This window comes from Macaca fascicularis, chromosome 1 (assembly GCF_037993035.2).
Source record: "Macaca fascicularis isolate 582-1 chromosome 1, T2T-MFA8v1.1".
Taxonomy (NCBI): domain Eukaryota; kingdom Metazoa; phylum Chordata; class Mammalia; order Primates; family Cercopithecidae; genus Macaca; species Macaca fascicularis.
Window position 1 is genome coordinate 59423410 of NC_088375.1, and position 26752 is coordinate 59450161.

At 49.1% G+C, this 26752-nt stretch overlaps 1 protein-coding gene across 8 annotated transcripts in view; it reads left to right on the plus strand.

Moving 5' to 3' along the window:
• Positions 1-26752, plus strand: part of NAV1 (neuron navigator 1) — a 280412-nt gene that overhangs the window by 144483 nt on the left and 109177 nt on the right. The gene's annotated exons all lie outside the window — the stretch shown is intronic.

Sequence of the window (26752 nt, forward strand, 5' to 3'; positions counted from 1 at the left end):
TGGAATACAACTTTTCCACGGACAGGGGTCGGGGGGATGGGGTGGAGATGGTTTTGAAATGAAACTGTTCCACCTCAGATCATTAGACACTAGATTCTCATAAGGAGTGTGCACTCTAGATCCCTAGAATGCGCAGTTTACAATAGGGTTCACCTTCCTATGAGAATCTAATGCCGCTGCTGATCTGACAGGAGGTGGGACTCAGGCGGTCATGCTTGCCCGCACCCTCACCTCCTGCTGTGTGGCCCGGGTTCCTAACTGGCCACTGAGCAGTACCCCTGGCTAATTTTTGTATTTTTGTAGAGACGGGGTTTCACCATGTTGGGCAGGCTGGTCTCAAACTCCTGACGTCAGGTGATCCACTCACCTCGGCTTCCCAAAGTGCTGGGACTACGGGCGTGAGCCACTGTGCCTGGCCTATGCAGCTTTTAAAAACCCCAGTTCTGAATACAACAAATTAGCCGGGCGTGGTGGTGGGCACCTGTAGTCCCAGCTATTCCAGAGGCTGAGGCAGGAGAATGGCATGAACCCGGGAGGCGGAGCTTGCAGTGTGCTGAGATCGCGCCACTGCACTCCAGCCTGGGAGATAGAGCGAGACTCCGTCTCAAAAAAAAAAAAAAAAAAAACAAACCCAGTTCTGGTCGGGCACAGGGGCTCACGCCTGTAATCCTAACACTTCGGGGAGGCCGAGGTGGGCAGATCATATGAAGTCAGAAATTCGAGACCAGCCTGGCCAACATGGTGAAACTCCATCTCTACAAAAAATACAAAAATTAGCCTGGCATGGTGGAGGGCACCTGTAATCCCAGCTACTCGGAAGGCAGGGGTTTCATGAGCCAGGATCGTGCCACTGCACCTCCAGCCTGGGCGACAGAGTGAGACTCTGTCTCAAAAACAAAACAAAGGCCGGGCGCGGTGGCTGACGCCTGTAATCCCAGCACTTTGGGAGGCCGAGGCGGGCGGATCACAAGGTCAGGAGATCGAGACCACGGTGAAACCCCGTCTCTACTAAAAATACAAAAAATTAGCCGGGCGCGGTGGCGGGCGCCTGTAGTCCCAGCTACTCAGGAGGCTGAGGCAGGAGAATGGCGTAAACCCAGGAGGCGGAGCTTGCAGTGAGCCGAGATCGCGCCACTGCACTCCAGCCTGGGCGACAGAGCGAGACTCCGTCTCAAAAAACAAAAACAAAAACAAACAAAAACAAAACAAAAAAAACCCCGGTTATTTTGAATCACAATCTTTCAAGGCTGGGCCAAAGGCTATACACCAAAGACTGAGAAACACTGTAGCAAGCACGCAAATGCTTGCTAAATTTAATTGAGTTTAGAGAAACTCAGACCAGCCCCATCACAGATGTGCAGGATTTCCAGCCTTGGGGCTGTGAGGCCAATGAGCTCGCACCTCCCCCAGGTGATGCTCTGTAGGAAACAGCCTGTAATCGTTGGGAAGGTGTCCATTACCCCATGTTTGGGTGTTTCTGCTCATTTCCTCTGTATCTGGTTCCCTGAACACCTGATATTTCCTGATGTGAGGCCAGACTATCTGGGATCCATTACCGCCTGTGGTAGAATCTTCAGTGACAGTCCCTGCCGGTCCCCCTTGGCCCAGCAGCCAGTACATTTTTCCTCTGTGGTGATAATCAGGGCGTGTATGTGACTCTAAACCAAGTCCACAAGGCTTGAAATGACTTATAGATCATTTTACAAATGAGGAGCAGGTCCAGGAAACATAGCCAGCTAGTGGCAAAGCAAAAAGTAGAACCCAAGCCTCATGCTCTTCGTATCCACTCTGCACCCCGTCGTCCATCCTTCTGAATGCCCTGGGCTAGAATTGTGATGATACATGATGGATATATGGGAAAGCCCTCAGCTGCATGTCTTTAAGGCCACTGTGAACTAAAATACCCCTGAATGCAGTCTTGGCTTGCTTTCTGCAGAATGTCCCTGTAAAGGGTACCTGAGACAGCTGCAGATCAACAAGACAAGATGTTCTCAGCTCACTGCTTTTATTTCACACTCACCTGAAGCTCCAGAGCCAGAGAAGAGGCTGTGGAGAGATGTAGACCTAATAAGCACCGAGGGACAGCTGCCCAGTCCTTCCAGATGGAAGGGGGTCATGTTGGTCCTCAGAGAAATCAAGGCACCCATCTTTAGCACCTTCACTCCTCCCCCATCCCTGCATCTGCTCCTCCTCTCAGTCCCCCCCCCCCCGTACTCACTCCCCTCAAGCTGCCCTCTTGCTGCCTTCATCCCTGCCCCCTCAGTATTCCATCCAGACCAGCCCTCCCCCAGGGTACCATGCTCTAAAATTACCTCTCACACCTTCCCCAGGTCCCCATCAAAACACCCATTTCTTTAGTCAAGGTGTTTGGACAGCAGTCTGATTAAACTATAGGACAAGTTTCTTTAGAAATTCAGAGATTTGTCATCCCACTTTGCATAGGTGGGGAGCAAGTCCCTGACTCTAGGCATTTGGATGCCCAGTTATTAAGTGCACTGGATACTTTGTCTCTAATGTGGTCCAGACATTTCCTGACCACATTTCTTGATGCTGAACTGAAAATCTTGTGATCTTGTTGCAAGGTTGCATTGATTTGCCTCTATCTCCTATCCCCCACTCCAACCCATTTGCTTATTTCAATGGCTTCTGTAGGCAGGTTTTCTCTTGCTAGTTATCTTGCCACCTTTGCCTCCTAAAGAGCCCTTAAATTGGCTTCCGGGCAGCAATCTATCCTTTTCTTTCTGGAAAATAGCCCAACCCCTGCAGCCTACCTCTCCTGCCAGCCTCAGACTGCACTCACCTTCCCCCCGTGTCCACAGCAGGAAGGACAGATGACAGGAGGAGGCTCACTTTTGCTGCCATTGCAAAAACCTCCAGCAGCAGCTGCTTTGTCACTCCATTCAGAAGCTCCTTCCTGGTGTGAAAGGTATTTTGCAATTATGCATAGTTACCCACAGTTACCCATTAGCAGAAACCTTTCAGCTCCTTGCCAGCTTCATCTTAAATGCTTTTTCCTTTCTCCCTTCAGAAGTCTTTACAAGCATACGGTATTTAGGGAGGTCTCCTTTGCCAATATATACAGTATTATATAAATTACAACATGGAGTGACTAACCAGTGGCTCTCCCTCTAAGGATTTTACCACTGAATCCAAATATATTTCACTGATCGCATCTAGGCAGCTATAAGAGTGTTTTATAGGTTGCTTTTTTTCCCCCCCCAGGGGGAAGTGGCTGGAAGGTGGAACAGGATATGTTCTCTCTTAAATCATATCACTACTCAACCAATGATACATCTATTGTGTATCCAGCCTCCCACCACCTTTCCTTCAATGGGAGGATTGGTAAGAGCTTGAAGCCGAGGCCCCTCTGGAGACCGCTAGGTTCGTAACCAAAAGGGACCAGGATGGATGGGGTTTCCCACTTATGATAATAATAACAACAATAACATCTATGATATGAGTGCCTGCCAGATACTAGGCACTGTGCTAGCACTTAACATACGTTATCTAATTTAATCTTCCGAATAGCCCTAAGAATATACATAATTATCTCCGTTCTACAGGTGGGAAAAAAAATGAGACTTTTGAATATAAAGACTCTTACTCAAGTTTACATACTTCATGGTAGAGCCAAGACGCCAACCCAGTTCTGTCTGATTTTAAAGCTACCACCCACCCATCCTGGATATTGGTTCAGAGTCAACTAGATCCCTAAAACTAGTGAGCATGGTACCCCATCCTTTCCTGAAGCCCAGCATTTGTGGCCTGGGAACTGATGGGAGAGTATGAACATCTGAGGGTGGGCAAGTTTCTCCAAGGCCCTCCCTCATGGGGGGGAAGACAGGGAACCAAAGGTTCTCATTTTCCCTCCAACCACTTCCAGCAGTGTCATCCCAAACATGCCTGATTCTGCTGTATGTAATTAAAGAGGAATGACTGCCCAGCCATTTGATTTCTAATTGCTACATAACATGAAAGTGACAGTGCGGATGATTACATGTGTCAGATGAACTTGGTTGGAAGTTTTATTTAAACACTAAATTCTTTTGCTGTGCACTCAGCGTTTGTATTACTCATGTAGCAAGGTTGTCGTCTCTTCATTTAAAGAGGGAGAGATGGCAGGGGTACCATTAAATGTTCTGATGAGAGCAGGTCCTTCCCGGCTCTCCCTGTGTGCCAGGCCTTGGGCCCCGGGCTCCTTGGTGGGGTGAGGGTTGTTAGGGAGGGTGGCACTGGAGCAGAGGAGACCACAGCAGGTTAGTGCTTGTGGACCAGGTAAACCTCTTCCCAGGAGGGATGTGAATCTCCACAGCTTGTGGTCTCCCTGCTCCCGTGGAATCCAGGAGGACTTCCTGGGGAAAATGGGATGTTTTGAAGAATTTGTTGAATGAAAGAGTGAAGAAGATGATCTGGGATATTAGAAATGATAATATTTCCCTCAATAAAGTTTTCCACACAAAATACGGGCACCACGTAACCTGATCAGAGCTGAAACTTAGCTATCCAGGATATTTACATCCTGCCCACTGTTCAAAACCAGGAATCCCTTTCTGCGGGCTTTTCGTTCAAGGGAAGAGACTCAGATATCACACAATTATCACTGACACCCGCCCCCATCGAAAATAATTATTCAGGGATTCTGAGAGCCGACGTAATTAGTCCAATTAATCTCTAGCGATGAATTATTCTGTCCGATAATCGTCTTCGGAAGCAAAGGATTCATTAGCGTCTCTGGCTGACAGCAGGGAGTCAAATGTCCTTTTATCTCTCTTCCCTGTCCCTGACATGATAGAATGAAATTGGCTCTCACTTTGATAAATTCTATCTCCATTGAAAAGGAGGCTGGTTAGGGCAGCAGCAGAGGCTGGGACCTGGGTTACTAGATGTGTTGCCTGCTCCACACACACCGCTGACCTTGAGTTTAAGGCCTCAGTTTATCCCATGGAAACATGGAGACTTGAGTGCAAGCTTTGTGATCAGTTATCACATTAACCAGGTACCTTCAGGGCTTCCAAGAGGCAGTTAATCCCAATCCCAGCACACCCCCTGGAAGAACATTCTCAAGGAATTCTAAAGCAGAAGTCCTCCTCCTTTTTGTAGGAACTTCCTTTACATAATTTAGTCATACTGAAGGCACTAAGTGATGAGTAGAACCCAGCGTGCCTATTGAGGTGCCCGTCAAAATCCCAACTTATATTGCACAAATTATAGGATATGGATCCAATTATGAATTCAAATGTATTTCACTGATTGCATCTAGGCCGCTACAGGAGGGTTTTATAGATCTCTTTTTTTTTCCTCAGGGGAAAGTGGCTGGAAGGTGGGACAGGATATGTTCTCTCTTAAATCATATCACCACTCAACCAAGGATACATCCATTGTGGATCCAGGCCCCAGCTCCTTTCCTTCAATGAGGTGGGGGATTGGTAACAGCTTAAAGTTGAGGCCCCTCCAGAGACTCCTAGGTTCATAAGCAAAAGGGACAGGATGGACAGCCTTTCCCACTTACAACAGTAGCATTCTCGCCTGTTCTGGGGGTTGTTTCTAATTGTCTTGCTGGAGCACATATACCCTTTCCTTGTGGTACATAAGCTCTGGGTCTAGGGGTAACACATAGGAAGATCTACCTGTCTTGTGACCGCCCAAGACCACACTTCTATCTGTACCTTCCCCTGATAAAACACCTGTTGTTAAATACAACTACAACAAAATCCTGACCTAAACTTTTAAGAGAGATATGTGCGACTGGGGGAGTGTGGTGGAAGCTCTGCTAGGGGCCTCAGAGCAGCTGGGTTGGAGATTCTGCTCCCCAGAGTGTGTCTGTTTCCTCCGTGGCCCATCTGTGGCAGAGTGTGTCTACTTCCTCCGTGGCCTGTCCGTGGCAGAGTGTGTCTATTTCCTCCGTGGCCTGTCCGTGGCAAAGTGTGTCTATTTCCTCTGTGGCCTGTCCGTGGCAGAGTCCTGGGCTCCAAGTCAGCAGGTCTTCGCTTTTCTGGTCTCAGACTCTCTTCCCCAGGAAAATGAACATTACACATGGGTACGAGATTTTGCATATCACTTCAGTGAGTTTCTAGACCCTCTGTTAACCTTCTAGACCCTCTGCATGAATAACTCCAGATATTATAATACATTGATCCTGTTCTCGAGGAACTTTAAAATCCAGGAAGTGAAGCGTGGGGAGGGGAAGTTGTTAATGTTAACAGTTCAGCACAACAGACAGGAGGTGATATGATAATGGAGTGGGTCTTAATGGCGTTTGGGGTCAGTTAATTCTTTGCTATAGAAGGCTGTCCTGGGCATTGTAAGATGTTTAGCAGCATCCCTGCCCTCTACCCACTAGATGCCAGTAACACCCCCTCCCAAGTCATGAAAGTCAAAAATGTCTCCAGACATCACCAATGTACCCTGAGGGGCAACATCTCTGTTGAGAACCACTATAATAGAGGCACCTTAATATGCTGAGCCTCAGTGGAAAGTGTGGTCATTTCTGGGTGGAAGGACCAGAGAAGGCTCCCTGGAAGAAGTGGTTTGAGGTTTAGGAACCAAACCAAAAAAGCCGCTTTTTTTGTTTTGCTTTTGGTCAGCTTTTTATCCCTAGAGTCTAATATGGTGTTTGGCACATAGAAAGTGCAGAGAATGCTCATCGAGTAGCTAAACAAACAGATGAATGAGGAAGGGTTGAACATACAGAAAATAGAAAGGGAAATGCACTCCAGATTAAAGGAATAGCATCAGCAAAAGCTCAGAGGTGGAATGAACAGGTGTCTCTAGGGAATCGCAGGCAGCCCAGTCCCTGTTCCGTGGATAAGGAACAGAATAGTGGCTTGTATGACCCTGGCTTCGGACGCTGTGGAATTGCCTTTTCTGGAGATGCTTAAGAAAAGTGGGTAGATGGGCTGTAAATACAGTTCTGCCTGAAGGAAAGGAAAAGGAGTGGTGTATAGAACCGCCCACTAATTGATCACAACTCCGTCCTGATAAACATGGCCATGGTCTTGGAATACTTCTCAACACAGTGTCTCAGAAGTTACTACCAGTCATTTGGAGTTGGAATGCCAGTTGCACCTGTTTAACTCCCTGGCTATGGGTCTAGAGACCTCATGTCGAACTGGGGACTGGTGTTCTGCTTGAAGCCAGCACAGAAAGGGAGGCATGAGCCTCTCTTGGTCATTCTTCTCGATTTGTGTGTGGCTCCATTTTCCAGGCCGTATCTCTTTTCCCTTTGCCCCGCCCCATTCCTTCTCTGCTGTTGAGCTGCCCTGTGCCTGAGTTCTCATTTCCCTGCTGTCTCATCCGTTATTCATTCTTTTGCAAACATTTAACAAGCCTGTGTTATGTGCCCTGGAGATATAGCCATGGACACACCAGAGTTGCTGCTTGTCAGGTGTGGATATAGAGAAGCAGGCAGGCAATTGCATTACAACGTGGTAAATGCTGAGCTGTGGGACACAGAGGCTGCTGTGGGGCAGAGCAGTGTCACCTAAAAGCTGGTTGAGGGAGGCTTTGGGACTTTTTAGGAAAAGAACCACTGAAAGTAGGGTGCTCGGGTGGAGTGACAGTGCCAATTTATAAATCTGGAAAGGTGAGTTTTACTGTAGTTTTTTCAATGTGTGTCAAAGAGTTGTGTGTCCAGTAAAATATATATGTCTGCCTTTCCAGGGAAAATCACTGTGACTCCTTGGTAATAGGAGTTTGTAATGGTCTGGAAAATGCAGAAAAATCTTTAGAGTGAGTTCCTGGTCTCCATTAAAAACGTTTATGGTATCTGGGGAGCCGTTTCTCCCTGATTTGTGTCTGACAGGGGAGCACTGAGTCTGAGATATCAGGGAGGAAGACAAAGGCTCACATGTGTGACAAGTCAGGTGTTCACTGGGAACACGGCATGGAACAGGGCTGTCTCTGAGTCTACCTGTAGGTAGAATCAGAGGCAGAGCCCTGCAGTGGGCACCTACAGAGAGAAAAGAAAGAAAAACATGGCCTGTGCCTCCGGGGAGTCAAGCCAGACTCCGAATCAGGAGAAACTGGCAGAGATGGAAGTTGCTGGTATTTGAGAGGCAGAAGGCAAGGGTTGAGACAATAAGCCAATAGGGAATTGGAGTGGGAGGGATTGCATGAGATTTCCCAAAGGAAGCGAGCTGTAGAGATGGAATGGAATGGGATGGCAGGACAGGAGAGAGAAGGCTCTAGGGTGGCAAATGGAGACATGAGGCTGCCTCCCTGGCCATCTCTTAACCAGAGGCCTGGGAGGCAGGATAAGTATAGCAGGTGAGTGGGTGGAGGAGGTGCCATCTGACTATGTGCCCAGGGGATGCATTTGTTTAGCAGGCCTTTATGGAGGGCCTGCAACATATCAGGCAATATGCCAGGTGCTAGGCATTCAAAGATAAATAGCATATGGCCTTTGCCCTGAAGGCAGATGGATGTGTAAAGAGGTGTGGGTGATCAAGTGATACACAGGCTGTGGTAGAAGTCTGTTACAGGCTCCAGCAGGGACCCTAAGGAAGGAATAGTGATTTCTACCGAGAGGAGGGGTCCAGATGAAAGGCAGTCTGCATTCTCCATGGGAGGAGGCTGAATGGAGGCTGCTCACTCACCATCCCTCGGGCAGCCTTTCCTGGGCAGCTGCTGTGTGCTGCCCAGTGCTGCTGGGGTGTGGATGGGGCCGCATAAGGGATGTAGTGTCTAGTGGAGAAGACAAGACCAGCAGGCAACAAGAGTTGTCACTGCAAAGGCAGTACGTGATAGTTGATGAGAGGGGCTCAGAGATCAAATGTTCCAGAGCTTGAAGGGGAGTGATCTCTGGAGTGGCCAAGGAAGGCTTCTTGGATGAGGTATGACTTGAATTGGGCATTGAGGGCTGGGGAGAAGTCCCCCAGCAGGGATAGTCTTTTAGATGGAAGCCATAGGAGGGATGGAGGAAGCAAAGATGCAGCCAGGCATCGGCCTGAATGGGCAGGAGTATGCAGGACACTCATGGAAGATCAGGCCAAAAAAGTCTGTAGAGGATCTTTTATGTCAGGTCAAGGACTCAAATGCCATCTGAGAGATGCTGAAGTCTCATGTAGCAGAGATTCAAGTTTGTGTGGATACGGTGTGCTTTTAGACATCCTGGGGGCTCGGGGCTGGGGGCAGGGCCTGTCCGAAGCCATCTCAGCCATCCCCCGGCCTCCAGCCAGGGCTTGGTGCTCCTGTACAGAATTCTGTCTCCACAGTGTGTCCCCCAGTTTGGCTTCCTGGTGGGGGAGGGGACACACACAGACATCAATTCAGTCAAGACTCTGCTCACGCCTGTCCCCAGGAGCAAAGCCTTGGCCCACTGTTCCCATGGCAACCGCCAGTCAGTGCTGAGCAAAGGAGGGTGCCAGAACACGGAGAACTGGAGGAGACCTGCAGCCCCCCAGTCATCACAGTCATCACTGAGGACTCCCCCAGTTGGGGTATAGAGGCATAGGGGAAGTGAAAGCAATGGCTGGGAAACCTGGAGGGCAAAGGGACTCCCTTTGTTCTTTGGTAGAGGGAAAGGAAGTGCTGACTGGAGCCAGGCAGCTGATTTCCCATCCCTTCCCTCATCCCTCCTTCTGAGCCTAGGGTGCCCCCTTTGTGTCCTCTGGCTCATTAAAGATAGATGACCCTGGGGAGGGTGCGGGCAGAGGTCACCAGCTGCTGGGGCTTCTTGCCCTGAGTTGGGCAGGGGATCATTTGCAGGGAGAATGCAGCCAGGACCACCAACCCTGGCTGCAGAGGGAGGAGGGTAAGTCTGGGAAGCTGGCCCCAGTGGGTGATCAGCAACATGTCTCTAAGAATAGGTACATCCTATTGACAAAGATGAGAAGTGAACTGGGAGCTGTAAATAGCCAGGAGCCAGTGTTCTCTGGGCTTTGCATTCTGTCGGTTGCTTATTCATTGAAAGTCAGGGATGGGCGAGATGCAGTCTCCAGAGTGACGCAGTGGGACGAGCCCTGGAGCTGGAGACAGAGAGGCTGGGTTCTAATCCCAGCCCTGCTGCTTTGTAACTGAGACCTAAAGCAAATTGCTTATCAGTCTCTTCAGCTGCCAAACGAACCAAGAAGCTGCCTCACAGGATTACTGAAGGGCTCACACGGCGGGAGGAATGTGAAAGAACCTAGCACACAGTAGGCGTTTGCCTCCTTGCTTCCAAACGCAGAGGGACAGACGAGATCATCTGCCAAAGGGGTTCATACATCCAAAAGGCAGGGTTGGCCAGACCCTGAGTGGTCATGTCGCTTGTCCACTGCCTCTGCTGGAGAGCCTCCGGCTGAGCCTAGCTTTGGCCCAGCTCTTAAGTTGCCCTGGGACCAGCCTCTTCCATGTTCAGGCCTCTTGCCCCCCTGGATGGGCTCAGGGCAAAAGGTGAACAGCAAACGCCATCCGGCTTTTCCCTGCATACCCAGAGCCATGCCCTCCCCATGCCTGCTCCTCTTGGCAGCGTTCTCCTCTCCGGGCCCTTGGCTTAGGGCCTCTCTTCACCTTTGCCCTGTGTAGTTCCTGGTTCAAGCTGACCCTTATGCAGCACACGAGATGGGGGCTTCCCCCCGTCACTCCACCTCTGCCCTTGTCCGAGGGCTCCAGCCATGCTGGATTCTTCCCGGAACTCCAACACATTTGACCAGCCAGGGGGAAAAGGGGGTGTGGAGAAGGCACTGGGGCTGTGTCCTGGAAAGATGTGTTGTTGCTGAACTCAGGTGCAGCTTTGTAGCTTGGCAGACCTGGAAAATCTCTCTAGGGGATATTTGTTTCCTGGGAATTTGGCTCCATTTACTTGGGAACCAATCCAAAGGTGCCTGGTGACTGCAGCGTGGTGCCTGGGCCACCGTGGGCTGGATGCAGGTCCTGGAGGGCTTGGGCAAGGGCTGGGAGAAGGCCTAGCTGCCCCCCAGGCATTCCCTGACCTCCATTCCATTGCCTGTTTGTGTACCTTCCTGGCCTCACTTTGATACAGGTCCAAAGGCTCCCCAGAGCAGTCCCAGGCCTGAGACCCCACCCTGCCACCAGGCCCCGGCAGGAGCTCCAGCTGCACCGCTGGTTCTGGAGAAGGCCCAGCACATCGCCTCCTGCTCATTCCCTTCGCTTTCCTCTTCCTATCCCTGCCCTACTCTCAGGCGAGCAGAAACGGGACTGATTCCTTTTCTAAGAAGGAGAAACTGAAGCGCACAAAGGCTGAGCAGCTTGCTCCTGGGCATCAGAAGATGCGGGGACTGGAATCGGGGGTCTCTGCATTCAGCCTGGTACTTCCCTTCCAGATACGTGGGGGCCAGGTAGTGGGGGCAGGGCAGACTCAGGGAGTGGGAGTGGGAGCCTCCAGTCCCACACATGTGTTACCCATGAAGGAGAGGGTGGGAGCGGGAGAGGGAGTGGCCCCAGAGCTCTGCTTTTGGCTGCAGCTGGTTCCCAGGCTCCTGCATTGGAATCGGACGGAAGAGGAGGATTCTGAATGATCTGATTAGGCAGTTGAGAGCAGCCATGGATCTTGGCAAGCAGGCGACACAACCTGCCTGCCAGACGCTCTAGGAAGGTTCTTCCGAGGCCAGAAGCTTTACAGGTTTCAGAGCTGGGACAAAGCCCAGTGAGGAGAAAGGGCTCCCTCGAGGAAGCATTGGACAGGAGCAGTGACTGCCAGTGAGGCCTGGACTGGCTGGCAGCCCGACGTCTTGGAGGTGGAGAAATGCTTGGCCTGGCCAGTGGCCCATGACTCCCTGTCTTCTGGCAATTCTGTATCTCATTCATTGCCTGCAGTGGAGGACAGGCCTCATTCTGTGATCTGTGAGGAGTGCGATTCCAGCATGATCAGGAAGGGCCTCCTGGCATTCGCCTCTGTTGTCTTTTTGGTCATGTATCATTGGTTTTAGAAAAAGCATGGACTTCGGAGAAGACTGGGATTCACATCCCCACCCTACAAGCTGTGTGCCTTAGGAAGTTAACTGACCTCTCTGAGCCAAACATCTGGAAAATCGGGGTACTCATACTCACCTCGGCCGCTGCATTACAAGGACGGAATACATATTCGTGTTTAGCACCATGCATGGCACACACTCAGGAAATACTGTCTTATTTCCTTTTCCTTCCCTTCTTGCCTCAGAACATTGCCTGCTTTTCTCACCTTCTGATGCTCACTAAACAAAAAATTTTTTAAAATGCAAAAACTCTTCAGTACATCTTATTAAGTCTCACTGTAGGGTTTCTCTGCCTTCTTAATTGGAAGTCTCCCTTAAAGCTAACCTAGCTCCTACTTGTTTCAATTGGTGCCCAAGCCCTTGAGGGAGTTCCGCGGCCTTAGTCTAAGCCGAGTCCTCTTGGCGAGCAGTGGGACCATCCTGGAAATGGGGGGCCATGTTGGTGGCAGATGGGCTGAGTCACAGGGTCCCCAGTGGTGGGCAGTAGAAGGCTAAAGGGATCAGTGACACAGCAGGCTTTTCCAGAAGTGAGAACCCTCCAGGGAGGCAGCCAGGCGGGGTGGATGTCAGCTCTTTCATGTAGGAGCAGATGCTGTGCAAGCTGAGGTGGGGCAGGGGAAGAGGGAGGTGTGAACGGCAGAGGGAGCACCGCCTTCTGGGCAGCCCTGCCTTGCTCATACGTTGCCCCCAGCTTTCTCTCTCATAATCCTCCTCAAAGCTCGACCTTTTCCTTCTTTATCCTCAAGCCTGGCTCTGAGATCAGCAGGCTGTGTCATCTTGACCAAGTCACTGCTATTCCATTGGGCCTCAGTCTCCTCATCTGTTAAATGACCTCTGAGGCTTGTGCCAGCTCTGACTTTTGATGAGTTTTAACATTCAGCCTCTTCCAGGCTTGCAGCAGGGCTGTCTACACTGGTCCATACACAGGCTGGCCAGACATTATGCCAGCAGCCCAGTCACCCTGCCATATCTGCTTTGTCTCCTATTCCATCACATTCCCATCCCCAAACCACACCTCTTCTCCTAGGGTGTCGCTTTAAAACAATGTGTGGAGCACCCACGGTATTTGAGGTGTCAGAATGGGATTCGGAGTGAATATGCCAGGTCTCTGCCTGCCAGGAGGAGAAAGACATGAAATCTAAACAACAGCACAGCTGGTATTTCATTTTATAGGTGAGAGAACTGAGGCCCAGAGGTTGAATACCTTGCCCAAGGTCACAGGGCTTGTTAGTGGTAAAGCTGGGATTTGAAGAAGACTCCCTCGCTCCATGTCCTGTGGCCTCCCGTCGTCTGATGCCCAGAGCCAGTCCTTCCTCTCTTGTGGCTCAGCCTTTGCATAGGCTGTATCCTTCCTAAACCTGAGACTTGACCTTTTGTCTGTGGTCAGATTCACTCCTTCCCTTCCTTTGTTTCAGATCACCTGACTACCTCTTCCAGGACCTCCCCTCTGACTCCTCCAACGCACCCATCGTATCATTTTCTAGTCAGTCCCCAACAGAAGTTTTGGACCCCATGCACAGATGATGCCTGACCACAACTGCACATGCCAGCCTCTTGGCTGTAAGCTCCCTGAGGGCAGTCCCTATTGTATGGGTGGACTCAGAACCCTTAAGACAGTGGCTAAGTGGAAGCCAGTGGCTGCTGGTCAGGGCACAGCCCTGCATGATCTGGTGGATGATCGGTGCTCAAAGGCAGTGATGTTCGCTCATTTGACGTGTCTCCTATCTGAAATGCAGCCACTTCCAAGGGAATCATGTGGGATTGACATCCTACATAGAAGACTGCAAAGGCCTAGTTTGGAGAACTCAGGAAAGGTCTGTAGCCAGGAGACCTGACTGCTTGAGTTCCAGTGCAGGCAGGGGTGTGATGGGCAGATCTACTCCCATCATAAGAGTGGCATCTTCAGAGGAGGTGCCTTTTGTCACTTGGCCACGGGTAGGTTCTGCGAAAGGAAGTGATGTCAGGGATTTAGGGGCAGGCCTGGGGATGGAGGGCTGCACAGGAGTGGGAGGGGGCAGGTGGGTGAAGCCAAATGACAAAAGCCTGTACTTACCTTTGCTACTGGTTTTCTTCTGCCGCGAACTCAAATATGTATTATCTGGCAAGTCTCTGTCTAACTCATTCTGGGCCTTAGTGGCAGGGCCACTGAAGATGGGCCCCCTCTGTAAAATGAACTTGAAAGTGCACCAAAGGCAAACACCTTATAGAAAAAGAGCCAGTGATGGCACAAAACAGGGATGCCCTCTCTTACTACTCCTATTCAACATAGTGTTGGAAGTTCTGGCCAGGGCGATCAGGCAAGAGAAAGAAAGCGTTTTCAGTTAGGAAAAGGGGAAGTCAGATTGTCCCTGTTTGCAGATGACATGATTGTATATTTAGAAAACCCCATTGTCTCAGCCCAAAGTCTCCTTAAACTGATAAGAAACTTCAGCAAAGTCTCAGGATACAAAATCAATGTGCAAAAATCACAAGCATTCCTATACACCAATAACAGAAAAACAGAGAGCCAAATCATGAGTAAACTCCCATTCACAATTGCTACAAAGAGAGGAATCCAACTTACAAGGGATGTGAAGGACCTCTTCAAGGTCTTCAACTTCTGCTCAACAAAATAAAAGATGACACAAACAAATGGAAGAACATTCTATGCTCATGGATAGGAAGGATCAATACCATGAAAATGGCCATACTGCCCAAGGTAATTTATAGAATCAATGCCATCCCCATCAAGCTACCAATGACTTTCTTCACAGAATTGGAAAAAACTATTTTAAAGTTCATATGGAACTAAAAAAGAGCCTGCAATATTACCAAGACAATCCTAAGCAAAAAGAACAAAGCCAGAGGCATCACACTACCTGACTTCAAACTATACTACAAGGCTACAGTAACCAAAACAGCATGGTACTGGTACCAAAACAGAGATATAGACCAATGGAACAGAACAGAGGCCTCAGAAATAACACCACACATCTACAACCATCTGATCTTTGACAAACCTGACAAAAACAAGAAATGAGGAAAAGATTCCCTGTTTAATAAATGGTGCTAGGAAGACGGACTAGCCATATGTAGAAAGCTGACACTGGATCCCTTCCTTACACCTTATACAAAAATTAATTCAAGATGGATTAAAGACTTAAATGTTAGACCTAAAACCATAAAAACCCTAGAAGAAAACCTAGGCAATATCATTCAGGACATAGGCATGGGCAAGGACTTCATGACTAAAACACCAAAAGCGATGGCAACAAAAGCCAAAATAGACAAATGGGATCTAATTAAACTAAAGAGCTTCTGCACAGCAAAAGAAACTACCATCAGAGTGAACAGGTAACCTAGAGAGTGGTAGAAAATTTTTGCAATCTACCCATCTGACAAAGGGCTAATATCCAGAATCTACAAAGAACTTAAACAAGTTTACAAGAAAAAAACAAACAACTGCATCAAAAAGTGGGCAAAGGATATGAGTGGACACTTCTCAAAAGAAGGCACTTATGCAGCCAACAGACACATGAAAAAATGCTCATCATCACTGGTCATCAGAGAAATGCACATCAAAACCACAATGAGATACCATCTCACGCCAGTTAGAATGGCGATCATTAACAAGTTAGGAAACAACAGATGCTGGAGAGGATGTGGAGAAATAGGAACGCTTTTATACTGTTGGTGGGAGTGTAAACTAGTTCAGCCGTTGTGGAAGACAGTGTGGCAATTCCTCAAGGATCTAGAACTAGAAATACCATTTGACCCAGCCATGTCATTACTGGGTATATAAATCATGCTGCTCTAAAGGATTATAAATTATAATTATATATGTAATTATATATAATTATAATATAAAAAATATTATAAACATTATAAATCATGCTGCTATAAAGACACATGCACACATATGTTTATTGTGACACTATTCACAATAGCAAAGACTTGGAACCAACCCGGATGTCCATCAGTGATAGACTGGATTAAGAAAATGTAGCACATAAAACACCATGGAATACTATGCAGCCATAAAAAAGGATGAGTTAATGTCCTTTGCAGGGACATGGATGAAGCTGGAAACCATCATTCTGAGCAAACTATCACAAGGACAGAGAACCGAACACCGCATGTTCTCACTCATAGGTGGGAATTGAACAATGGACATAGGACACTTGGACATAGGGTGGGGAACATCACACACTGGGGCCTGTCATGGGGTTGGGGAATGGGAAAGTGATAGCATTAGGAGAAATACTTAATGTAAATGACGAGTTAATGGGTGCAGCAAACCAACATAGCACATGTATACCTATGTAACAAACCTGCACATTGCGCACATGTGCCCTAGAATTTAAAGTATAATAAAAAAAGAAAAAGAAGAAGAAAAAGAACCAGTGATATTAGCACAGACCAACACTAGTGACTCTAAGAGAACTCTACAGTGGTGGAAACTTCTGTATCTGTGCTGCAGTAGCTACGAGCTGGTGTAATGATGTGGCTATTGAACACTTGAAATGTGGCTAGTGCAACCCAAGAACTGAATTTGAAACTTCATTAATTTCAGTTAATTTAAATCTAAAAGATGCTCAATATCATTAGTCACTAGGGAAATGCAGATGAAATCTACAGTAAGATATCACTTCACACATACTCCATGGCCATCAAAAAGAGAAAATGACAAGTGTCAGTGAAGGTGTGGATAAATCGGAACTCTCCTACACTGCTGGTGGGAATGAGAAATGGAGCAGCCACTTTGGAAAAGAGTCTGGCGGTTACTCAATATGTTAACTATAGAATTACCATGGGACCCAGTATTGTACTCCTAGGCATACATCCAAAAGAAATGAAAACACACATCCATATAAAAGCATGGACATGAATTTCATAGCAGCATTATTCATACTAGGCCAAAAGTTGAGATTACCCAAATGCCTATAAAATGAATAGATAAACTAAATGTGGTATATCCATACAATGGAATATCATTCAGCCATGAAAAGGAATGAAGTAGTGATGCTTGCTACAGCATGGAGTAAACTTGAGAACGTTGTGCTAAGTAGAAGAAGCCAGACACCACGTATTGCATGATTACATTTACATGAAGTGTCTAGAATAGGCAAACTCATAGAGACAGAAAGTAGATTGGTGGTTGCCAGGAGTTGGAGCAAGGGGAGAACAGGGAGTCTCTGCTAATGGCCACAGGGCTTCTTACTGGGATGATAAAAATATTCTGGATTAGATAGTGATTATGGTTGTACAACTGTGCAAATATACTAAAAATCATTGAACTGTACATTTTATTTATTTTTTTAATTTTTGAGATGGAGTTTCACTCTTGTTGCCCAGGCTGGAGTGCAATGGCGCGATCTCTGCTCACTGCAACCCCCGCCTCCCAGATTCAAGCGATTTTCCTGCCTCAGCCTCCCAAGTAGCTAGCTGGGATTACAGGAGTGCACCACCATGCCCAGTTCATTTTGTATTTTTAGTAGAGACAGGGTTTCATCATGTTGGTCAGACTGGTCTCGAACTCCTGACCTCAAGTGATCCACCCGCCTCGGCCTCCCAAATGAACTGTACATTTTAAAAGGGTGAATTTTGGTGTGTGAATTCTCTCTCTCTGTCTCTCTCTCTCTCTGTCTCTCTTTCCATTCTGGCTAGTGGTGACAACATTGGACTATGCAGCTCTAGAGTCAGACTATCTGGGTTTGAATTCTGGCTTTGCCATTTGCTGTTGGACAGTTTACTCAACCTCCCCGGCCTTCCGTTTTCTCAACTGTAAAATGGGAATAATAACTGGGCTATCTCAAAGAGTTGTCCTGAAGATTAAATGGGCTAATATACATAAAGCTGCTAGAATAGTGCCTGGTACCCAGCCCTGTAGAAGAGTTAGCCAATACTAATCTTACTAGTGTCACAACCAGAAATCCCCCAGGGCCTCCTCCAATTGTCATCCACACCTGGACTCAGCCCCTCCCCACTCCTGTCCCCATTTGCCTGCAGATGGTTCTCTCTGCTGTGTAAACTGTTGCTATAACAACCATTCCCAGCTCCCAGCAGCAGTGACTTCTCTGGAGCAGGGTGTCACATGAAGGGACTGGGCAGGATCACTAATGGAAAACATTTTCAGTAAACCTTGAGGTTCACTGGGCAGGAAAGTCAGGGCCTGCTGGGGAACAGAGGGCCTTGTCTCCAGGCTGAGACAGGCAGGCCACCTTCTGCAGGAGGCCTGCCCTCCGAGCCCAGCCTGGGAGTCCAAGTCTTTAAATGAGAGAAGACAGAATATGTTCGAGAGTCTGCTATCTGATCCTATACCCTAACATTCTGATCCTATAATCTAACATTCACAAGGAAATGGGGCAGGGAGGGGTTTCTCCTGAAGTAGAGAAGGCAGGATTAGCAAACTAGCACTCCTTCCAAACAGGGCTCGAGGCCAGGCACCCTCTCCTGCTCCCACAGTCCTCCTCATGGACCACCCTTGACCTTGGCAAGTCCTTTCCTAAGGTGATATTGCTGCTTAATATTAAGTGGCTTTCTCCTGGAACTTTAAGCTCATCTCCCTGGCCCAAGTTTGCTGCCAAAGGCTGCACTTACGCACAGGGCTGAGCAGGGCTGGGCTGTCCAGTAACAGGCTTCGGCCTGACCTAACCATTCGCGTGGGGCTGCCCTGTGGTCACTGCCTGCCCTCAGCTTGCTGCAGAGAGAGGCTGCCACTCCTCAGAAAGGGTCAGGCTGACTGTGGTGGAGGGGGCGGGGTGACTCTCCTCCCAGCTCATCAGGCAGCTCCCAGCCTCAAGAACACTGCGGAGGAGCAGAGGTGAGGCCTCAGAGCGTGGATTTGAACGCTGATCTATTTAATACTTCCCCAGGGGATTGGAGCAGAAAGGCCAGCTGGAACCTCTCGGAAACTTTGGCCCTGAATCAGGGCTTACCAAGTGGAGCTCGTGGGTCCGCAGAACCTCCCTGGTGCCCAAGGCTGGTTGGTTAATCCCAGAAGCCAGGCCCTGCTCCCTCTCCCCAAGAACCGGGTGGGCTCCCCATCATAGATACTGCAAACTCAGGCTGCTCTCCCAGCCTGACCACGAGGCCTGGGGTTGCAGAAAGGCTGTCAGCCCTAGGAGTGCAGAGTCCCAGGAGGAAATGAACTGTGCTAAGCAGGAGACTGAGGGAGAGACAGAGAGACCTGGGCGGCGGCTCCGGAGCCTGAGCGAGACGCTGCCCACCTCGCTGCGCTGCAGCCGCAGCAAGGCCACAGCCGGTTGAGGACCGGCAGCGCCCCCTTGTGGCCGTTCTCAGCAAAAAGCCCCCAGAGGACCTGGCCGGGGCTGGACTGGGGATGGGTCCTCTTGCTGCAAGCCTGAGGTGGCTAGGTGGCTTCTCTTATCCAAAGCCTGGAGATGAAGGAGGGGGCTTTTCCAGAGAACAGACTTGTGCCTGAAGAGTAGACTTGTTCTGAAGGCCAGGGACACTCTGCGTAGCCACTTGACATCAGGAAGTCAAGCCCTGGTTTTGTAATGGACATCCAATACTGGTGGTGTGCAACGAGACAAGGATTTTCCAAAATGTGGCCTTCTGTAGCACACCCTCCACTGTGGGGGTTGGCAAAGACGAGGATTCCTGGGCCCCATCTCCTTCCTGCTGAATCAGAAGCTCTGGGGGTTGACACCCTGTTATCTGCCTTTTTAACATACTCTGAGAGAAAAGATGCTTTTATGGGCTTCAGACAAGTACAAAACCATAGAACCAGACTGTCAAAACTGGGTAGGGGCTTGGGTGTCCTCTACTCCCACTCTCTTATTTGTAGATAGGGAAACTGAGGCCCAAAGAGGGGAAGTGATTCTCCCTAGCTCCCACAGCTAAGTCATGTGTGCTCCCAAGCTAGAACTCTAAAAATTATTATTTTTTATAGTGTTGGACTCTTGCTGTGTTGCCCAGGCTGGTCTTGAACTCCTGGGCTCGAGGGATCCTCCCAACTCTACCTCCCAAAGTGTTGTGATTACAGGCATAAGCCACCGCCCCCCACCCTCTTTATGTGTTCTAAGTTGTCCAGCCGGCATGCCCTGCTTTACGATTCCTCTTAGCTCAGTGCCCAGTGGAGATGCATTACCAAGGGTTCCTAATCCAAGCCATGTCACTCAATGAAAATCAAAACAGTAGGTGATCTGGAAAGAGACCTGCCTGGCAGTTCCAGGCTGAGGTGGCCATGCACGCTTCTCTCTCTGGTCCCAGATTTGCTTCTCTTTCCTAGTTTTTCTTTCCTTGCCTCACACACCCATGTGGCCAACACATTAGTCCTTTAGTCCTGGCTCTTTCTGGGTGTATGTTGCCATGCAGCAAACAACAGGAGCGCCGCTGAGTGCTGGGCTCCAGTTCAGCCCACTCGCTGGTTGAGATGGTTCAGGATTCTCTGGGGTAAGGAGGAAAACCCTGGGAGCTCCCCTGGGGAGCAGGAGCACTCAACTACAAGAAGCATGAGATTTGCCACGCTGCGGGGGTTCAGTGACAACTGCCTCTGACAATATTGTGACTTAAGTGGGGGAATGAGGGAAAGATAGGATTAGTAACAGAACAAATAGTCCCCTGCCTGCATCCTCCATGGAAATGGGGTGCCTCTGGTGTGGGGGCCTGCCAGCATCTGTTTTAGAGCCTCTTGGGTCATCAGATGGCGAAGAAAAGGGTAGAGAGAGGGGATGGAGTCACTGTAGTGACAGTTACTGTGCTCTACTTGAAGGCAGAGGGGATTTGCTTGCTGGGTTATCTGTCAGTTTTCCATACCTGCCCCCAGCCACACTGTAGGATGGAGCCTTTGCAGTGAATCAATGCAAGGTCACTGGATGCAAGAACCAGCAGAACCCTCCTACTCCAGCTCTGAGCAGCGGGTAGAGACCTGGAGTTTATCGTTAGACCAAGGGGTGCACTGAGGTGGGCCTGCAATGCTCTCCCTGGCTGGAGTTTGAAGGTTTATGTCCTTGAGTGGAGGAGAGAGAAATAAAAACGATTCCCAAAAACATTTGACTCATTGTAAGCACAAGATGATCATCAACAAATGCTGGTTGTGAGACAGGCAGATAAATGCCCACTGACCCAGGCTTCACCCTAGGGGTCTAACAGGGTCAGGAAGGAGTTTTTTCTTTCTCTTTTTGAGAGTTATTAAGAAGGGATGTGTGTGTGTGTGTGTGTGTGTGTGTGTGTGTGTGTGTGTGTGTGTGTGCGTGTGCGTGTTGTGTTGCTTATGTTGCTTAATCCTTGTTTCCAGACCATTTAGCCTAGCCTGGATTTGGGATCCAGTCCCAAACCATCTCACACGATGAATTTACATTGCAGTTCACCTCTTTTGGTGACACATCTCTGTGTGTTTCAACCCCAGCCCATAGCATGGAGTGCTGGTCGAAAGATCCCTGAGCCAAGAGTGATAGCTACCATGCCATTCACAACCTGGTGACACTGGGCAGGCCCCTCCCCTCTGGGCCTGAGGGATTATTGTTCCCCCACCGCCACTCCCAAAACCACCATGTACAAAATGAGATCCTTTCAAGCTCTGAAGTGCCATGACTTGAAAACGTTCTTTCTTTGGCTCACTTCCGTTCCTTCTATTGGTTCCCACCTCATCCAGCCACTCACAGCAGAAGCCAGTCTAGAAGTCAGGTGCAAACGCAGTCCTCTGTGGCCTCTGCCCTGGGCCAAACCACTAATGGGGGATCTGAAACATTGGTGGAAATAATTAAGATTTCAACAGGCAGTTATTGCAGTTTACTTAATTGCCAGACAATAATTAAAATTTTATAGAACTTGGGGAAATTTGACTGCCGGGTGATGGATTCCCGTGAGTCTCCTTCTTCCTGAACTTCTCTGAATTTTGGGGGGTTATTACCCTCAGTTGGAGGCTCTCCGCCTATTACTACATCAGATTTTAGACTGCAGGCCAGAGGGGGCCCCTGAGGTTCATGATACTCCACAGCTAAGATTGGCCCCAAGGGAACGGGTTTGAAGATATTGTATTGCCTCACAGAGTGGTAGTCAGGCCTGATGACACAGAAACAAGGTTTTGTTACTACCTCATCCACCCCAACTCCAGGTATGAGTGAGGGTCTCACCTCGCCAAAGCAAGGTCCCAGAAGAGAATGTCGGGTCCATTGAGCCGCACCCTCCAGGGGTGTGCACCACCCATCAGGAAATGAAACAGACAAGGGGCCAGCCTCAGTGCCAGCCCGAGGGTGCACCCATTGTTCACCCACCTCTTTGTGCCTTCTGACAGATAAAAACCACCATTTATAGAGCACCTACTGTGTGCCAGGCACTGTACTATAAGCATGTTTGTGAATTAGCTCTTTAAGCCTCACAGCAATCCCACCAAGCGGGTATCGTTCCCTTTTCCCAGAGCAGGAAACTGCAGTGAGGTGAGATGGCTTGTTCAAACAAGCTGGGAAGGGGGCAGTCCCAGGACCTGAACCACAGGTCTTTCTGAATCTAAGGACCATGTTCTTGCCACTACATCACTGTCCCCATCTCTTGATGAGCAGTTTCATAGTCCTGCCCTCCTGGGGAAGCCTGATTTCCCTGTTCTGACACTGGGACAGAGAGAAAGACCCTTTTTACCTCATCCTCACAGTGCACCCTCGGCTGTCCTTTAAATTACTTCTCTTCCTCTAGCATCGTTTTAGTCTTCTTGCTTCTTCCCCATACAATGAGAGATATGTCCACAGAAATCTCTCCGTGCATATGTCTGCAGAATTGCAGAATTCTATGAGGGTTTCTGCAAACTACAGGCTGGACCACAAGTAGGTGTGTATATCTGGAGGCATGTGCATGTATTTTGAAACACCGTATTGTAGTGGAAAGAACAAGGGCTCTGGAGTCAAAAAGACTTGTGATCAGTCTCCTGGCTCAAATTAAATAACATGGAAAATGCCTCGTGTTGAACATTGAGTAGCTGGGCATTATTTGATTTGTGTGTGCATGCACCTGTCTGTCAAGTGTATTTGATTGCTAGTCCTTGCCCAAAAACCCTTGACATGGACAGTATGCTCTCTCTGTGGTCTTGTGTAAGAGCCAATAGTGTGTAGAAAGAAACACCATCCTGTTCTTCCGATGCCCCAGTGCATGCTGGGGCTATGCTGCTGTTTGTGGTGACTGTGAATTGCCATGGTGATGACTGAGTTGGGAGAGACTCTTGCATCTGTTCTGAGCCTGAGTAGCACACACATTCTCTCCCCAGTTGCTCCATTTTCAGGGAAAGGCTTGGAGGGGCAGCCCGGGATAACATCATGAGCTCCTCCCCATAGATCTTGGTGTCACCCTGGGGCCTGCTAGGAGCCCTACCTGCCACCTTCCCCCCTCAAACCCTACTTGTCTCTCTGTCTCTCTCACACACACGTGCATGCATGCACACGCACACACAGACACTCACACCACTCTTGCAGCTGGACCCTGTTCTGTAGGAGCTAAGACAGCACGCACTCCCAGCCCCCCAGAGTAAGTTTGGAAGGGTGGCATCCTGGCTGGTATCATGTGAAGGAGAACGCTGTACTCTACTAGGACCTGGCTAGAGGTGGGTTGGACTGGAGAGTACCTAGTTCTAGTTTGCACAAAGGTGCCACGTAAGATGGGAGTAGTCTGAGCACGTCCTTCACTTAGGTGTACTGAGGAAGGGGATGGGCTACCAAGACTCCCTCTCCATCTTTGCCATGTCTGGACTCTGTTTTGTCCCCAGGCCTGTCCCACACCCAGAGCAAAACATTGGACAGAGACACATGGAGGCAGCCTCCAGGGCATCTCAACTTAGCCAATAAAACAAGACATTAGCCGGGCACGATGGCACACACCTGTAATCCCAGCACTTTGGGAGGCTGAGTCAGAAGGATCGCTTGAGCTTAGAAGTTCGAGACCAGCTTGGGCCACATGGCAAAACCCGTCTCTACTAAAAGTGCAAAAATTAGCCAGGTGTGATGGGGTGTGCCTGTAGTCCCAGCTACTCAGGTGACTAAGGTGGGAGAATCACTCAAACCCAGGGAAGGCGAGCCTGCAGTGAGCCGTGATCATGCCGCCCCATCCTCGGAGACAGAGTGAAACCCTGTCTCAAGAAGAAAAAAAAAAGCCATTGAAGTTTTAGGTTACTTTTCTCATTATCACAGCGTATCATAAGACCTAGATACCTTCACCTGATCCCTGATCCTCACCCTCCCAGGAGATGGTGAGAAAGGGGTGAAGCTTAGTTATGGGTTGGTGGTCAGAGGTGGGGTAAGGTGAAGATCAGGAATGGATAAGGGTTGACAGGTGAAGTAAATTCCCTCGGAAATGTAACTTACTCATGTGTTCAAGCTAAAATGTAAAAATTCACCTTCAGGGTCATGGGTGGGAATGTCAGCTTGGCCCCTCAACTTAGGCCCCTCTGCAGCCTCTGGAGCTCTGGAGGCCTTTCTTTTATATGCAAGTAAGTCCTCTTGGCCTGGGACTGTGTGCTGCACCACCACGGGAATGTGTCTGTCACCCAGGAATGTGGAGGAAGCCAGACTTACCAGGAACCCCAACCCTCCAGACTCACCCTGGGCTGAGCCTTGGAGAAGCAGAGCGGCATACCCACAATGGCCACCAGGGGCCACTGCTGGAGCAGAGGGAGCTGTAGGGTGCAGCCTCTGCAGGGCCCCTCTGGCCTGGGAGCAGAGACCAGATCCTGGTCACCCCCAAGGAAACCAAACCCTGCCCTAACCTCCTCCCCTGTATGCCCCAAATCTATACCCGTGGGGAAGCTGCCTGGAGTCCAGTGTTCTTCCAGTAGCATCTCTGTGGTCTCCAGCTAGTCCCTACTTCCTGGACCTCAGCCTCCCAGCTCTCCAGAGACAGCAGGATTGAGCGACTTTGAGGACCCTTGCGGTTTGGCGAGCCTGGGAGACTCTGAGGTAGTCCCACCACACTCTGCTGATGTGGAATTGAGGAAGAGGGCTAGCATAGAGGTCTTTGATGAAAGAGATATGGAGAAAGAGAGTCAAACTTGTGACCTAGATGTCTATGACTCCCATCTGGAGGATCTGGGGCATTAGGCAATGCAGCGTGACTCTCCTGAGGCTACTATGTGGTTTAAACATTTTTCCTTTAAAAAAAAAAAAAAAAAGACATTTTCCTAATGTGACATGTATGTATCCCTTTACTTTTTTTCATGGGTTTTTGGAAATTAAAAAAAAACTGTGGTAGCATCCATTCTTGAAATGTTCACTAAGCATCTTCTTCTTTGTTTTTTTTGTTGTTGTTGTTGTTGTTGTTGTTTTGAAACTGAGTCTCACTCTATTGCCCAGGCTGGAGTACAGTGGTGTGATCATAGTTCATTACAGCATTGAACTCTTGGGCTCAAGTGATCTTCCTGCCTCAGCCTCCCAAATAGCTAGTATTACAGGCATAAACCACCTGGCCAATTTTTTTTTTTTTTTTTTTTTAATAGAGACAAGGTCTTCCTGTGTTGCCCAGGCTGATCTCAAACTCCTGGCCTGAAGCAATCCTCTGGCCTCAGCCTCCCACAGTGCTGGGATTACAGGCATGAGCCACTGCTCGAGACCTAAGGACCTTGTATACAACAGTTGCCATGCTTGATGCTACTAGTGCAGAGATGCCCTGTGATATGTCAAAACAAGTACAAGTTTCTTCCTGGGCTCAACTCTGCCTTGTGCTACATGCTAGGTGTGTGACCTTGGGCAGTTTACTTGTTCTGTCTGAGTCTCAGTTTTCTCATCTGTTAAATGGGGCAGTAGCACAAATCTCCCAGAAATGTTGCAAGAATTCAAGTAGATAATGCATGCAAAGGATCTGGCACACACAGAAGTCTCTGAGTAACTCTTGATCACCTTCCTCTTTGAGAATACACACCCCTTGGAGATGTGTGTGCCTGTCCCTCATCTCTGCCAAGCCCATAAAAAGCATCACCCTGGGCCAGTAACCCACACCTTGGCACCATGTTCTTAGTCCCCACATAGGCATTTTAGAACTCAATTTTATTTCTTGGCGAGTCTAAAAAATTGACCCTGTCTGTGTTTCACGCCAAGCCATCAATTAAAGCCATGGAGCAGCTTACAAGGTGACACTTGCCAGGATAAATAGGCATTGGCGGCCACAGAAGTGATGCCAGGACTGGGGATAGAGCTTAGGCCACTGGCATGGTGGCCTGCCATTTGTCCCTGATCCTTGCCACCAGCATGGAGGCCTGGATTCATGGTGCTGACCATGAGAGGATGGTGGGAGTGGAGAAGCTCCCCCTGGGAGGGGAAAGGAGGGATGGCTGGGCTTGGGTGTGGAGCTAGTTTTCAGAAAAGGTGCCCAAAAGCCTCTGGAGAGGGCAACGCAGGCTCCCTGCCCACCCCACCCAACCTCCCCTCCCTGACAAGACAGTCAAGCCGCCTGCCAGCCGGCCTGAGTTTAGTCTTGGGAGAATAAAAGCTCTTAAAGAGATTCAGAAATGTTCCCTCTGGCAGCTAAAAGAACCTTACACTCCTGCGGAGTCTGTGGGCTGAGGAGGGACTTGAGGGGGCGTTTGGCCTCTGCAGCAGCGACAGAAGGCTTGGGGATGGAGGAGAAAAGGGAGTAGCCTGGAGAGCCAGAGTTCTGGGGTTTTCTCTGTTGTTTTGCCATCATCTTTCTGTCATTCCCTTACTCTCTCCTGCAGATTGTCTTTTAGGGAGGTACTGGGGGACTTGGTTCCATTCATGACTTTAGGTCCAAAAATGAAAGATAAGCCATGGGGCAGAGCCAGCTTCTCTTCATCATACTGTCTTCAGGCCCAGGGTGGTGCCTGATATGAAGTAAGTGCTTGATAAAGATTCACTGGATGGCCTGAAGGAAGGAAGGAGAACATTCTTTGAGTTCCTTCATGC